Consider the following 15,163-nt stretch of genomic DNA (forward strand, 5'->3'; position numbering starts at 1 on the left):
GGTAGTCTCTAAAAAAGGCTGAATATCAGTTAAGAAATAAGCAGAATTCCTGTAATCCCAGCATTTTGGGAGGCTGAGGCAGGCAGATTGCTTGAGCCCAGGAGTTTAAAAACAGCCTGGGCAACATAGTGAAACCCAGTCTTTTCAAAAAAGTAGAAAAATTATCCAGGCATGGTAGTGTGTACCTGTGGTCCCAGCTACTTGGGACTTGGAGGCTGCAGTGAGCCGCAATTGCACCACTGTCCTCTAGCCTGGATGGCAGAGCAGCCTGAGTGACAGAGTAAGCCTCTGTCACAAAGAGAGAGAGAGAAAACAGAGAAAGAGAAAGAAAGAAAGAGAAAGGGAGACAGAGAAAGAGGCAGAGGGGGAAGGAGGAATGTGAAGGAAGAAAAGGAGGCAGGGAGGGAGGAAGGGAGGGAGGGAAGGAAGGAAAGAGAAAGATGGAGAGAAAGAAAGAAAGAAAGAAAAAAGAAGAAAGAAAGAGAAAAAGAAAGGAAGAAAAAAGAAAGAAATAGAGGCCAAGTGAGGAACCATCTATGAACAATCTCTGATGCTAAATTCAATTTGAAAATGAAGCATCCTGATGGAATATGTTGTAGACCTACAAATGAGACTAGGATGGCAGTGTGTGTTATGGCTAAAGACCAGAGAAAACACAAACAAAAAACTAAGGCATCAAATTGAGGCTACGAACTAGAAAGCCTAATATATTTGGTACTTTAATCCTGTTTTTAGCACATACCAGGCACAATGCCAGGTACTATTTGAATGTAAGAATACATAAATTCCTATCATCCTGTGGGGACAAGCCAGTAAGAAGAGAGAAAAATAGAACAGAAAGTTTTAATCTAAAATCTCCAAGAGGGAGAAGTGTCTCTTTTGAGGCACAAGAGTGAGGAGAGTGGGAAAAAAAAAAAAAGAGACTCCTCTGTCCTTGTTTGAGAGATGAGGAAATTGAGGCACAAAAAGCTTAACTCACTTGTCTAAGTTTGCTCCTATTATATTTACACTATCATTCGTAAGACATAATTTGATTATGTGACAGTGAAACAAAAGATCTGAAAAGCAAAATGCATCAAATATGAACATAATTATGGAGATGTGAACACATGTTCATTTTCTAGCAACCAAAATTAAGGAAGAAGCTTTTTAAACAAAATGCCTTTGATAATAAAAGTATGAACCAAAATATCATTCATTTTCCCATTATGCTTTCCTACTGCAAACATTAATCACTGTTAGGTATTAAACTATGAACTGCTTTTCTCTCATCTAAAAATTAAAAGCTGACTCACTGGTTTTGAAGAAGGAAGTCATGTAACAGTACAGTTCAGGTTTTCTACAAATTCAGAATCACTACCTTAAATTGGGTCTCTACTGCCAGACAATTATTAATTCACACCACGCTGATTCCCTAGAATACCACACAATGCCTTCTTCCAACCATTCCCATCCTCCTCGAGGTCCCGTTTGCTTTAGAACCTCTTGATAGCAGAACCTTGCTTTTAGTTTTATGGAGATTGAAAGTTGGGAAATGAAAATAACTAGATTGTATAGAGGCTAAAAGTGGTGTCTGTAGGAGGGAGAGTCAGGCTGGATGTGGCCCCCTGAAAGGAAAAAAGTGACACCAAGACTGTCCTGTGTGGTTCTGAGAGACTGACTCACCATACCTGAAACGTACGAAAGTGAGACAGCAGCAGAATGCCAATCTATTCATTTAAAACACAAAATGTAACTGTGTCATTGACAGGATCCACACACTCTCTCCTCATGTGAACTTGTACAGAAGAATCTACATCATTATTAGAAATAACGTGTGAATCTCCTTTGTGAGTGGGCTGCCACAGGAACAGGGACACCTGATGTCTGCAGGACGTGTGCTTTCTGTCCCTGCAATCAGATGGCCCTGGAACCCAAAGGTGCTTAGAAAGTAGGAATCAGAGAGAGCGAAGTTAGAATAGACGAATCTCCAGTTTTCCTCCTGGGTCCTCTTCTTCTCACTCGACATCTTTCCCCAGGCTCCTTCACCCACACACTTAATTTACCTCACTGAATAGAAGCAGATGACTCACAAATTTGAATCCCCTGGCCCCAACCTCTGCCCCAGGTTCCATCCCATACATCTACCTATTTGACATTTCCACCTGAATGTCTCCAAGGCATCTCAAAATAAATATTTCCCCCAAACCAACTCAGGAGGCTTTACCTCAAAGCCATCTCTCCCAGGGTTCTCAGTCTCAGTAAATGGTACTGCAATCATCTTTGATGTCTTCTCCCTTATTATCCTTTTAGCTGATTCTTCTCCAAGTTCTGTTGATTCTAGCTTCTAAAAACTCTCACCAACCTCTACACTTCCATCCTTCACCATCAACATAACCATGTTCAAATCACCTTCATGTCTCACCAGGTGAGAGATGCCCCTAAATGATTTCCATACTTTCATTTTCTGATTTTTCTTCATATTTTAACCATAATGTTTCATTTAAAACACTTCACATTTAATACACCCGGAACCCACCAGCAATGGTTTCCCACTGCTATTAGGATAAATGAAGTCAAATCTTCTAAATGCCATTTGAGGGTCTGCATGGTCTGAATACGCCTCTCCAACTTTATCCTCCCCCGCAGCCCTGCACCCCCACAGCTCCAACCACATGATGTTTCAGCCTCTCTTATCTGCTGTACCTGCAGAGCCACAGAACTTGGTACATAATGTTCCTCCTGTCTGTCATGCTCTCAAACCCATCTCCTCTTCAAGGAATTAGCTGCGGCACATCTTTCAGATCTGGTTCAAATAGCGCTTCTTCAGTGAACCCTTTGCTGGCCATGCTGACTTGGACAAATTTCCCTGTCTAGGTTCTTACAACTCCATTTACCTATCCTTCACAGCATGAGTCACCATTGCCATTTTATAGGTGTAAGCTCCCTGACAGAAAAAAATTGTGCTGTTTTTACTCATGATTCTTGCTGCTTAATGCTTTGCACAGCTTTGCCCATAATAGGTATGCCACAGTATTTGTCAAGACAGTAAACAAGAAATAATACATCAAATAGATACTCTGATACCATGGCACCAGGATAAGATGGCCTGAAGCACACCTCTCCTTGTAACAATAAGCATGCGTTAGGAACTGAACACTGGAAGTCAGATGTCTTTGTTTCTGGTCCCACAGTGCTGTGTCAACATCTGCATGGACCCTGGAGCCAGACTGTCAGGATTAGAACTCATACTTTCTTACTTTGTGTGAACAGAGCGCATGTTATTTATTTGCTCTAAGACTCAATCTTCTCATGCGTAAAATAGGAAAAATGCTGATACTTATGAAATTAAATAAATATAAGGATTGAATAGTACTGAGGCTCCACACATTAAGTTCTCAATAAATATGAGTTATTGTTAATATATTGTTAATATTACAGGTTTCTTTTTTTCTTTTTTTTTTTTTTAAGACAGAGTCTTGCTCTGTCACCCAGTCTGGAGTGCAGTGGTGCAATCTTGGCTCACTGCAACTTTCACCTCCTGGGTTCAAGCAATTCTCCTGCTTCAGCCTCCTGACTAGCTGGGATTACAGGCACCTGCCAGGATGCCCAGCTAATTTTTGTATTTTTAGTAGAGACGGAGTTTCGCCATATTGGTCAGGTTGGTCTTGAAGTCCTGACCTCAGGTGATGTGCCCGCCTCGGCCTCCCAAAATGCTGGGATGAGAGGCCTGAGCTACCGTGCCTGGCCAGGTTTCTTTCTTTATTGCTGTCCTTGTAAGTCTGATCAGTGGCTCCCTAGTCTGATTGACTTGTCTCTGTAGTATTGCAGAAATATTAGTATTTAATGTCAGCATCCCCAGAGGGAATTCCCTCCTCCCCACTCTCTAGCTATACGTTGGAGCAATAAAGTGCTTTAGGCAACTTTGCATATCTATGCCTAGATGTGCTATGTGTTGGTCTCAAAATTCCCCAATATTTAAATTCTCAGGGACCACTACCTCGTGACAGTCCCTCAGAACTAACTGCAAAGGAAACCATTTCTGGGATCTATATTTGATCCTTGCCAGAGTCAATGTGTGTGAAAACCACAGTAGTCTTGCTGACGATTCTAAAGATTTTAAAAATGGAATAACTTTGTTCATGTTCCTCTCATAGGATTCCAAAAACACATATTTGAGAAAAACTGAAAATATTAACCTATTTAACAATCTTGTACCTTGTTCTTCCTTTTGGGTTATCATATCTAGGAGGTAAATCTAGAATTTGGCACATCCTTGGCACGTCATCAGGAGCATTATATTCTGTTTATTGTGTTTTCTCTTTCACGCTGTGAATCACTACCTTTATTGCTATCCTGAGCTGTTGGCTTGGCAATTCTGTGATAGCCTCTCCCATTCTTTTTGCCCAGCTTTTGGGTTGGAAATATTGCTGTCTTCATTTTTATTTTTTCTCTCTAAGGAAATGTTTACAAAGCAGGCCAGTCTCACCAGCCTGATGCTTCTCGGACGGCTGCCCTTCACATTGGGTGAGAGCAGGGGTGCTGCTGCGATTCTGACTTAGATTTTCTACCAGCACTAAGTCGTGCTTGGCTTGCCTCGTGGCGGCAATTACTTATGAGGGCCTGTGATGTGCCAGGCATGGGTCACAGTAATCAATTTCTCCTTTCTCAAGGGCCTGGGATCAGTGGCCAGAACAGCCAATTGACTGACTTTACATAAAACAAATCTGACTACATGCACATTTTGAAGAATCTTCTCTATATAAGCAACGTTCCAGCTAGAAAGCCAGCATATATTCAGTGTATTGCTATAAAATAGGATGCCAAAAACTAAAACCTACAATAAAAAACAGTGGCTTTGCAGTCTCAGTAAGGGACTGTCAGAAGGAAGAATTGTTGCTATTAAAAAATTATAGGAAAAGCAGAGACATTAATTTTGCATGTCTTTTTTTGCATTACTGTGTTTACAATCTATTATGTTTTAGATAGAGGTCTAGAAAAGATTTCTCACATTTCCTTTCCAGCTTAGTTTCAGTGTATTCCTCCAGGGGAAAAAAATAAGGAAAAATCAAATAAATGTGTTTGCACACAAAGAAAAAATAATTTGATTGCCAAAGGAAAAATTTATCAGGTTGAAAGTTACTCTCTAGAGAGAGTTACTGTGAAATCAAGGTTTGCTTTTTTCCCCTCTTCAAAACTTCTTTGATCTTCCATTGTGTCATTTGTGGAGAAGCTCAATGCCATGAAAAGTATCAAAATGTATAACCATTAAAAGCCATGAGCTCTGAAACAAAACATATGTTAAATATCAGGAATTCAAGTCTTTTAAAAATACCTAATGCATCCAAAATCAAAGCCGTCTATCATTAAAATTAAGATAAAAATAAAAGAAAATAAATAAATAAATAAATAAATAAATAAAAAGAAAAAAGATAAAAATAGCAAACACTTTTTTCTGTGATCCTTTAAAGTAAGAGGATTTACTCTCCCGTCTCTAGGGAATCTTTGGATAGATGATGGACTTCAAGGGGGTCTCTGGCCTCATGAATTTGATTCCAAAATTTTGCATGTGGGCATATTTACCTTCTTCTAAGACAAGAGTCTATTATTTCATTGGATTCTCAAAGACCCATGACATCTCAAAATTAAGAGCCACCACAAAGGAAACTCTATTCAAAAATTTTATAAATCAAATCTATCATTTGTATAACTAAATTCATAACTGATTACTGGAAAATGGAAATGTATTTTATTTGGAATATGAGAAAAATATAAGATTTTTTTTTTTGCTTAATTTCTTTCAACAAGATGGAAACAGAAAAAGAGAAGTTGAATATTCCCTTTTACAAAAAGGTAGTATAACTACAATTTAGGTAAAGGAATGAGCAGCAGAGATTCAAGGGCACTTAAAACCTTTGATAAATGTTTCTAAAATGCATGATGTGTTTCATCCAAAGCCCCTTGGATTAATCACAATGCTCACTTCACTTACATTGTAAACCTCTTAAAAATCCTCTTCCAAGAAGCAGCTTCTCTGCTCCTTCTGGAATCTCTGCCTGGGTCGGCCTGCATGCCTCCACTCCTGCTCCACTCCTGCCTCCACTCCTGCCCATCAGGGTGACCCGGAAGTCCTACAAGGTGTCCACCTCTGGCCTCCAGGCCTTCAGCAGCCGCTTCTACACTAGCAGGCCTGGTGCCTACATCAGCTTGAGCTTCTCCCAAGTGGGCAGCAGCCCTTCAGGGGTGGCCTGGGTGAAGACTACGGTGGGGCCAGCAGCATGGAAGACATCACCACCGTCACGGTCAACCAGAGCCTTCTGAGCCCCCATAACCTGGAGATGGACCCCAACATCCAGGCCATGGCACCCAGGAGAAGGAGCAGATCAAGACCCTCAACAAGTTTGCCTCCTTCATCAACAAAGTATGGTTCCTGGAGCACAAGATCTGGAGACCAAGTGAGGCTTCCTGCGGCAGTGGAAGATTGCTCGGAGCAACATGGACAACATGTTCCAGAGCTACAGCAACAACCTTAGGCGGCAGCTGGAGACTCTGGGCCAGAAGAAGCTGAAGCTGGAGGCGGAGCTTGGCAACATGCAGGGGCTAGTGGAGGACTTCAAGAATAAGTACGACGCCGGGCGCTGTGGCTCACGCCTGTAATCCTAGCACTTTGGGAGGCCGAGGTGGGTGGATCACCTGAGGTCAGGAGATCACTACCAGCCTGGCCATCATGGTGAAACCCCATCATTAAAAAAAAAAAAAAGATTAAGTATGAGGATGAGATCAATAAGCATACAGAGATGGAGAATAAATTTGTCCTCATCAATAAAGATGTAGATGAAGCTTTCATGAGCAAGGTAGAGCTGGAGTCTCGCCTGGAAGGGCTGACTGACGAGATCAACTTCCTCAGGCAGCTGTAGGAAGAGGAGACCCGGGAGCTGCAGTCCCAGATCTCAGACACCCGCTCCCTGGACATGGACAACATCACCACTGAGATCAAGGCGCAGTACGAGGAGATCGCCAACCGCAGCCGCGCTGAGGCGGAGAGTGTGCACCAGATCAAGTATGAGGAGCTGCAGACGCTGGCTGGGAAGCACGGGGATGACCTGTGGCTACAAAGACTAAGATCTCTTAGATGAACCGGAACATCAGCTGGCTCCAGGCTGAGACTGAGGGCCTCAAAGGCCAAAGGGCTTCCCTGGAGGCTGGCATCGCAGATGCCGAGCAGCATGGGGAGCTGGAGGTTAAGGATGCCAACGCCAAGCTGTCTGAGTTGGAGGCCGCCCTCCAGTGGGCCAAGCAGGACATGGCGCGGCAGCTGCTTGAGTACCAGGAGCTGATGAACGTCAAGCTGGCCCTGAACATCGAAATCGCCACCTACAGGAAGCTGCTGGAGGGTGAGGAGAGCCGGCTGCAATCTGGGATGCAGAACATGAGTATCCATACCAAGACCACCAGCCGCTACTCTGGTAGTCTGAGCTCGGCCTATGGGGGCCTCACAAGCCCCGGCCTCAGCTACGGCCTGGGCTCCAGCTTTGCCTCTGGTGCAGGCTCCAGCTCCCTCCGCTGCACCAGCTCCACTAGGGCTATGGTTGTGAAGAAAATAGAGACCCGTGATGGGAAGCTGGTGTTGAAGTCCTCTGATGTCCTGCCCAAGTGAATAGCTGCAGCAGCCCCTCCCAGCCTGCCCCTCCTGAGGCTGTTTCAGAGCCGGGGAGTGAGGCATCTGTGCAGGTGAGCACAGGGAACAGGAGACCCACCTGAGGCTCAGCCCTAGCTCTCAGCCCACCCATAGGGGACTTTACTGCCTGGGGACCACCTTTGCCCATTCCTCCAGCTACAAACAATTCAATTGCTTTTTTTTTTTTTTTTTGTCCGAAGTAAAACCTCAGCTAGCTCTGTTAAAAAAAAAAAAAAAAAATCCTTTTCCAATCTCATTCTTTTCTCCCTCCTCCTCACTCACTATGTCAGCCAGAAAATTTCTGCCTCTGTCTATGAGATTCAGCTACCTGGGTGTCCAATCTAAAAGTCAGTTCAATGCTGTGCATCTTATGCTAAACATGTGCTGTTCCTCCCTCTAAACCTGGACTTCCTCCAGTGGTCCCTGTCTCAGGAAAGGCTTCATCCACTTGCCCAAGCTAGAAATTTAGGATCCATTCTTGATACTTCCCTCTTTCATATCCAATTTTTCATAAAGTCCTGGCAATTTTAAACATCTCGCAAATTTGTCCTTTTTTGTCTGTCTCCACTATCTCCATCCTGGTTCAGGCTACCCTGATCACTTGCCTGAATGAGAAATCTTCTACCCTGTTAAATTCATATCTCACTTTTTTCTTACAAACCATCCTTTCCATGGCAGCCAGTTATAATGTAAAAACACAAGATTTTTTTTTTTTTTAATCAATCATATGCTTAAAATCATTCAATGGTCTCCAGTTGCTCTTAAGACAATGACCAAAATATTTATTTTATTTGACATGGATGCAAAATCTGTAGTAAATTGGCCCCTGAATTGTTATCCATAGTACCTTTTACCATTCTCCTTGTTCTCAGCCATCTAGTTTCCCTGGTTTCTAGATTTCTCAACCATGTTGAATTCTATGTCTACTTAAGGCCTTGCACATTCTGTGCAGTGCTTGAAGCTTTCTTATAACCATACTACCTGTTTTCTCTTTCCCCACTCCACTCTGCTCTCAGCACCTGTATCATCGCAGGAGGAAGTTTCCATCAACCTCTCCCCCAAGGTCAGCTAGTCACCCTCTTTCGTACTCACAGCCCCCTCTACTTTTAAAAATTATTATTTTAGTTGACACATGATAATACATATTTATAGAATAGAGGAAGAGTGGGAGAGGGGGTTAGCTAGAGGCTGGTTAATAGATACAAAATTAAAGCTAGATAGGAGGAATGGTTGTACTTTATACATATATGTCAGATAAGACAGATTGTAATTTCATAGTTACATTATTTGAGGACTCTCTCTTTCCACCTCCATCACTTGGCTATAGCTCCAATATTGTTTGCTTTGTGCATCAATATAATAAAATCCCTGTTTTAGTCCAAATAAATATTGAAGAATGAATGAATGAATCAACAATTCTGATCTCTATGAGGAATCTACAAAACACAAGAGCAAGAGAAAAAATAATCTTGAAAGTACAGAAAGACCCTAAACTGGAGATCTATTTGTTTTATCACTAACAAAACATAAAAATTTCTTTTTTGAGAAATTTGTTTCAGGATAGTTTCTCAGAATTCCAGCAGAAAACAGGATTTGTTTCAAATGAAGAGACTTGTTAAAAAACTTCAATAGAAGTATGGAGCAAATGAGTAAAACAAACAAGGGATGATGGACCAGAGACCAGTAACAGTGGAAAGTTATTACTGTAACAATAAGTAGCTAGTCAGGCAAGAGCAGGGCAGAAGAGGGTCCCCCCACATACCAGGAATGTCAGGCGACCATCAGGTGATGGTCAGGCAGTTTCCCTCTAAAATAACAATTGGTAGCAGCTGGCGCCAGGGAAATCCTGTCTTTCTGTAGATAGGAAAAAACCTGAAACTGATGATCAGCAGCTTCCTGATAAGATTTAGGAGTTGGGCAACAGAGCTCAAGCCATATGCAGTAAAAGGAACATGGTGGAGTTTAACTGGTATACTTCTTAGGGACACTCAACTGGCAAGGGAAGAATGCCTCAAATAAGCATGTGCACAACATCAGGAAACACTGCACATGCTCCCCTTCCAAGTGCTGGCAGCCCACTGTGCACATGGACAGCCCACTCTAAGGGAAAAAAAATCAGGGAGAAGTAATACATAGATCCCAGAAGGATGCCAACGTGTAAAAAACCCTGAGTCTAAAGGTCAAACCATAGACCTGATCTCTTAAGTTGCCCACTTGACCCTCTTCCAAGTGTACTTTACTTTTTTTTGTTCTTGCTTTAAAGCTTTTTAATAAACTTTCAGTCCTGCTCTAAAACTTGCCTGTCTCTCACTTTGCCTTATGCCCTTCAGTTGAATTCTTTCTTCTGAGGAAGCAAGAATTGAGGTTGCTGAAGACCCATATGGATTCACTGCCAGTAACATGCTTTGGTGCAACATGACCAGATAACTTCCAACACTAACATACTTTGGTGCTGTCTGACTTGGATACATGCTCCAGTGGTAAGTCATCTCTCCATCTCACTTTCCTTGGCTGGTGGCATTTAAGCCCCATACACGATTTTCTTCTCCCCTTTAATTCTTCTGCTTACTAACCAACTTCCAGAATGATTCCTGTCTGCCACGGTGGCTCTGCTCCCCCAAGCTAATCTCACGGCTCACCCTGATGGATGGCTCATAGGGGTAGAAAAGAACTTGAGATTTGCCCCAAGTAAAACGGAGGCACTAATGGCCCTCCTAAACAGGAGGCTGGTGAAAGTGGTAAGGCTAAATAAAGCCTGAAACTGCAATGCCTGGGGTTTCCTCTGCTTTTTCAACTAAAATTGGCTCTTTCCCAAGAACACACACTGCCTATTCTCCTGTTTCTCTATGTGTGTTCTGAAATGGCTTTGCACACCTGCTGGACTGTCCACCTCAGGGGCAAGTCTGCCTCTTTGTGTTCACTTTGCTTGCCACATGACTTATTAAACACACACCGCCTGTTATTTGTGTACCCATGGCTCTTACTGACTTTGTGTGGCAGCAAAGACCTGGGCTGTCTTGCAGATATCCCCTGAGATTTATACTTGTTTTTAGCCTACCAGCTCAGATGACCTCAAACACTTCCCATGTCGGCTGGCACATTGCCAGGACAGACACTAATTGGAACTCCAGCTCTGCCAGCTCCTTATGACTTATCATATACTTTTCATCCCTGATACACCCCAGGGCTGAGTTTTCTGATTGTTTTTGAAACAGTTTGTCTGTCTGCATAGGGCCTCACTATGTGGTCCTTTAAGGACCCTCCATTTATGTGCTTTTTTGAGGAAGCACTCCTTTGGGAGGAAGGAAATTCTTCTTTTGCCATTTATCCATTCTAACTCTAAGCCCAAAGTCCTCTGCATGTTACTCCTTTATGTCAAGAGGGCAAATAAATGTTGGCCTTTTGAATCCAGGTGCTGCTGTTTTTGTGAGCATATGAAAGCTTTCCAGGGATATTCCGCTTGCTTTCTCCCACTTCTTCCTGTAGCCTCCATTTCTCTAATCCCTTCCACATGCTTCCGAATGTGAATCAACACCTTCAAGGTCATATTCAAAGGGAGGGAAGTCCAGCTCCCTTGCAGCAGTTAGCTGAAAAACAGGCTTCTCTTCTACTTAACGAATGTGGGAAATGGGAATCTAAGAAAAGAGATAACCATTTTGTTTCTAAAATGCTCTGAGTGAGAGATACTATAAGGTCATAGAGACAAGGATATAGGCTGGCCAAGACTTCAGGCACAAGAGACCCATAGGACAAAGATGAAGACTGGTCCCAGGCTAACAGATTACTACTAGAACAGAGATGAAGGTAAGGTTAGGGGCATACAATAAGACCAGTTCATTCCAGGACCCCAAGGATGAACAGGGGGGCCACTGTTCACTTCAGTATCTCCTCTATTCTCAAGTGGGTAATTGTGATGAGATGGGACCAAAGTTAAGGGGCCATGGTAAGACTAGTTTATTCCAAAACCCTAAGGACAACCTAAGGATGAACAGGGAACCCCCCCATTCAGGATAATAGGAAAGTAAAGTGGATGCCTTCTTTTTCCTTTCTTTCTCCTCTGTTCTCTCTTTGCAAATGGGTAATCACATCTCCATACCACAAACATGCCCCTTGGATACCTTCTCAAGAACTGTGAAAAGTGTAATTCCCCAAAATCTTAAACCAAAAAAACCAGGTTATGTTGGTAATACTGATTGGCCTAAAAATAAACTGGAAAAAAAATTACAAAAGTTGGCCTTAGAATCCATGCCCTTATGCAGGAAATCCCCAGATTAACCTCCTTAACTGAAAGCAGAATAAGGAAGACAGGGCTAGGCCAAAGGAGAAATGCAGGGACAAGAGACAAGTTAAACTATTGGCTGCTTTAAAAGCTCTCCAGCCCCCTCCAGGTTGCCCTCAGAATACCCTCGTGTGTAACTGCCATCAGTACAGGAAGCCAGGCCACTAAAAGGCAAACTGCCCCAATAAGAAAAATGGGGAAAAGCCCTGCATGACTTGCCCCCCTCCACCACAAGTTCAGCCACTGAAAATGAGACTGCCCTTAGGGCCAAAGGGTTCCTGGGAAAGAATCCCAACCCCTGATGGACTTGAGCTGAAGGGGCTTTCTGCTCTGGTTGGCTTCCAAAGCAGACATTGTCATCAACAAGACAAAAGCCATGAGTAACTCTGGAGGCAGCAAGCAAAATTATAAATATCCCTTTTGGGTTCAAGAGCTACTTTGTGCCAATCTCTTTCTCTGAGCAACTCTCTTTCAAATCCTGTTGGGTAATGGGGCAAATGGCCCCCCATCCTTCCAAAAGAAAAGTTTCCCACTTCTTTTTTTTTTTTTGTATTTTAGGTTTTGGGGTACATGTGAAGAACATGCAAGATTGTTGCATAGGTACACACCTCTTTAGGGTAAAAATATACTTTCCAAGATGGGTCCCTGATTAATATCTGAATTCATCTTTCTCTCTGATAGCTCTATTTGTAACCAATAACTTTATCCAATCTCTGAATTCATCTTTCTCTCTGATAGCTCTATTTGTAACCAATAACTTTAACCTGGTCATTCCTATCTTAGGGGTTTAAAAATGGCCCACACTTATTCAGACAAGTCCTAGCAAAAATCTAACTGAACAATCTCTTGAGAGGGAAAAACTTACACAGTATCTAAATAACCTCTTTAACTACTCCCCCTTCACAGGTCTTATGTAGTGCAAACCAAAACTTCCTAACAAGGATAATGACTTTGGTCTAATTCAAATATTATAAATGTAAAAAGGTATATTTGATAAGGAAGGTTATAAATTAAAAGAGTTTATATGAGAAATAATTTTGTATGGTAAATTCTTGCCCCAGAGTGAAAATGACTAGTTGTTTAAAAAGACAGATGTTTAGGATATGTCAGAAAGTCCAAGCATGTCATAGGTGATCTGTGTAAGTCATAAAGATTCATGAAAGGAAACTTATGAAAGAAATATATAATTTCAAAGGTTATTAGGCCTACTAAATGCTTCATAAACTGCTACTATGACTCTTAACTATAACATTACGACCCTTAGTACTGAGTAGGAAAGGGGAGAAAATACCATCATTAAGACTCTGTTGGAGCTGGGACTATAGTCCTATGGCCTCCCAGTTGAAAGAAACAATGGTTGAAGAAAAAGGCGAAATTGGCCCTATGTAAATATGGTGCCAAAGCAGGGAGAATGAAGGGGAGAAATACTCTATGCCCTCTCCCTTCTCACTCTGATCTTCTGCCTTTGTCTTCCATTAGTTGAACCCAGTTAGAAGTCAGCTGGTCAGTAAGCCTGGGATTTGTAATTTACACTGGGTCAACCTGCTGCACAACCAATGCATGACAGACAAAAGTAGACAATGGGTCTGCAGCAGAGGGTGGACACAGGCACATGTTTTCTATTTATACCATGGGAGAAAAAGTGTCTCTGTTAAAGAATGGAGACTTATTTTACTAAAAGAAAGAGATATTTAGAATGTCAACTGTTATGAAAGCTTAGACAAATGTGGTTGGCAATATCTGTGCGCTAAACAAAACTGGGTCACAAAGATGGTTTAACCACATAGGTAAATTATAATCAAAACTCAAATTCTTCTAAAATGCAGAAGTCCTGGTCAAAAATCCAAAAAGATTTATTTTAGCTAAAAGAGATTAAAGAATGAATTTAATCAGTGATGAAGATCTAAAGCTTAGCAAAGATACAAATATAAAATACTGTAATGAATCTAACACAGGGAATGCTAATTTGACATCCGTTTGTCTCAGTTTCTGTGATAGTTTAAATAATGCCCACTCCCCGACTCCAAAAATGTTCAAATCCCAATCCCTGGAACTCCTGAATATATTAAGTTACATGGTAAAGGAAAATTAAGTTTGCAGATGGAATTTAATTTGCTAATCCACTGGTCTTAAAATAGGGAGATTATCCTTGCCTATCAGGGTAGGGTCAATATAATCATAAGAGTCCTTAAAAGCAGAAAGGAACGAGGAAGAGAAGGTCAAAGTCATGCTATATAAGGAGGACTTCAAAGCTGCTCTTACAGGCTTTGAATATGGAGAAAGAGAGTTATGAACCAAGGAATGTGAGCAGCCTCTAGAAGCTGGAAAAGCAAAGGAAACAGATTCTCTGATAGAGCCTCTAGAAAAGAAGGTTGGCCTGCAGACACATTGATTTTGCTCAGTGAGACCCAGGTCAGATTTCTGTCCTACAGAACTGTGATATCATACATTTCTGTAATTTTAAGATACTCAGTGCATGGCAATTTCTTACAGTGGCAACAGAAAACAAACACAGTCTTTTTGTGTGTGAAATAAGGACTAAAAATCCTACTATTGAGAAGAAAACTAAAATATCACTAAGCTCCCCCTCAAAAAACAAATATTTTAAGTCTAAAATTTGAGTTTTATGACATGGGAGTGTGATTCTTAAAGACAATTTATTGCAGAAAACTTCCCTAAAAGTTTAGCTGGATGAGTTATAGAGAACTCATTTAAAACATTTTCCCCTTGCTTACAGAGTGCAACTACAAGAAATCAGCCAGACAATATCCTATTTTAAAACTGATCAATTTATTTATTATTACTTATTGTTTGTAACAAGAATAACAACAGCGTATATTTATAAAATTAATTATAAATTATAAATCTCCAGTATGTTCCATTAGTTAGACTGTAGTAGCAAATAGATATTGAAGTCTCAAGGTACTGTTCAGGAAGGCTACTCAAGTTGCCAGAATAACTCTCCTCTGGACTCTGTCCATCTCTGGATACCCTCTCACTGTCATTGCCTGCATCAGGCCAGTAGAGGGGAAAGAGCTTGGAGCAGCACATAGGGACATTTGTGGGCAAGGTCTGAAAGATGCACATATCCTTTACCATGAATTAAATCTTGGCCACTTCAGTACAACTTACAACTAAGATACTTAGAAATGCAATATAGCTACATGAATAAATATATGCACCTTGAATTAACTATCTCAAGTTAAATTTTTTATTTGCAACTAAAA

The 15,163-nt window shown here is 41.5% G+C and overlaps 1 pseudogene; it reads left to right on the top strand.

The window, feature by feature from the left end:
• Window positions 1-750: 750 nt before the first annotated feature.
• On the top strand, window positions 751-7,636 carry LOC105709878 (keratin, type II cytoskeletal 8-like; annotated as a pseudogene).
• Window positions 7,637-15,163: the final 7,527 nt, after the last annotated feature.

This window comes from Aotus nancymaae, unplaced genomic scaffold (assembly GCF_030222135.1).
Source record: "Aotus nancymaae isolate 86718 unplaced genomic scaffold, 86718_ANA_hifiasm-v0.15.2.pri h1tg000016l, whole genome shotgun sequence".
Lineage (NCBI taxonomy): Eukaryota > Metazoa > Chordata > Mammalia > Primates > Aotidae > Aotus > Aotus nancymaae.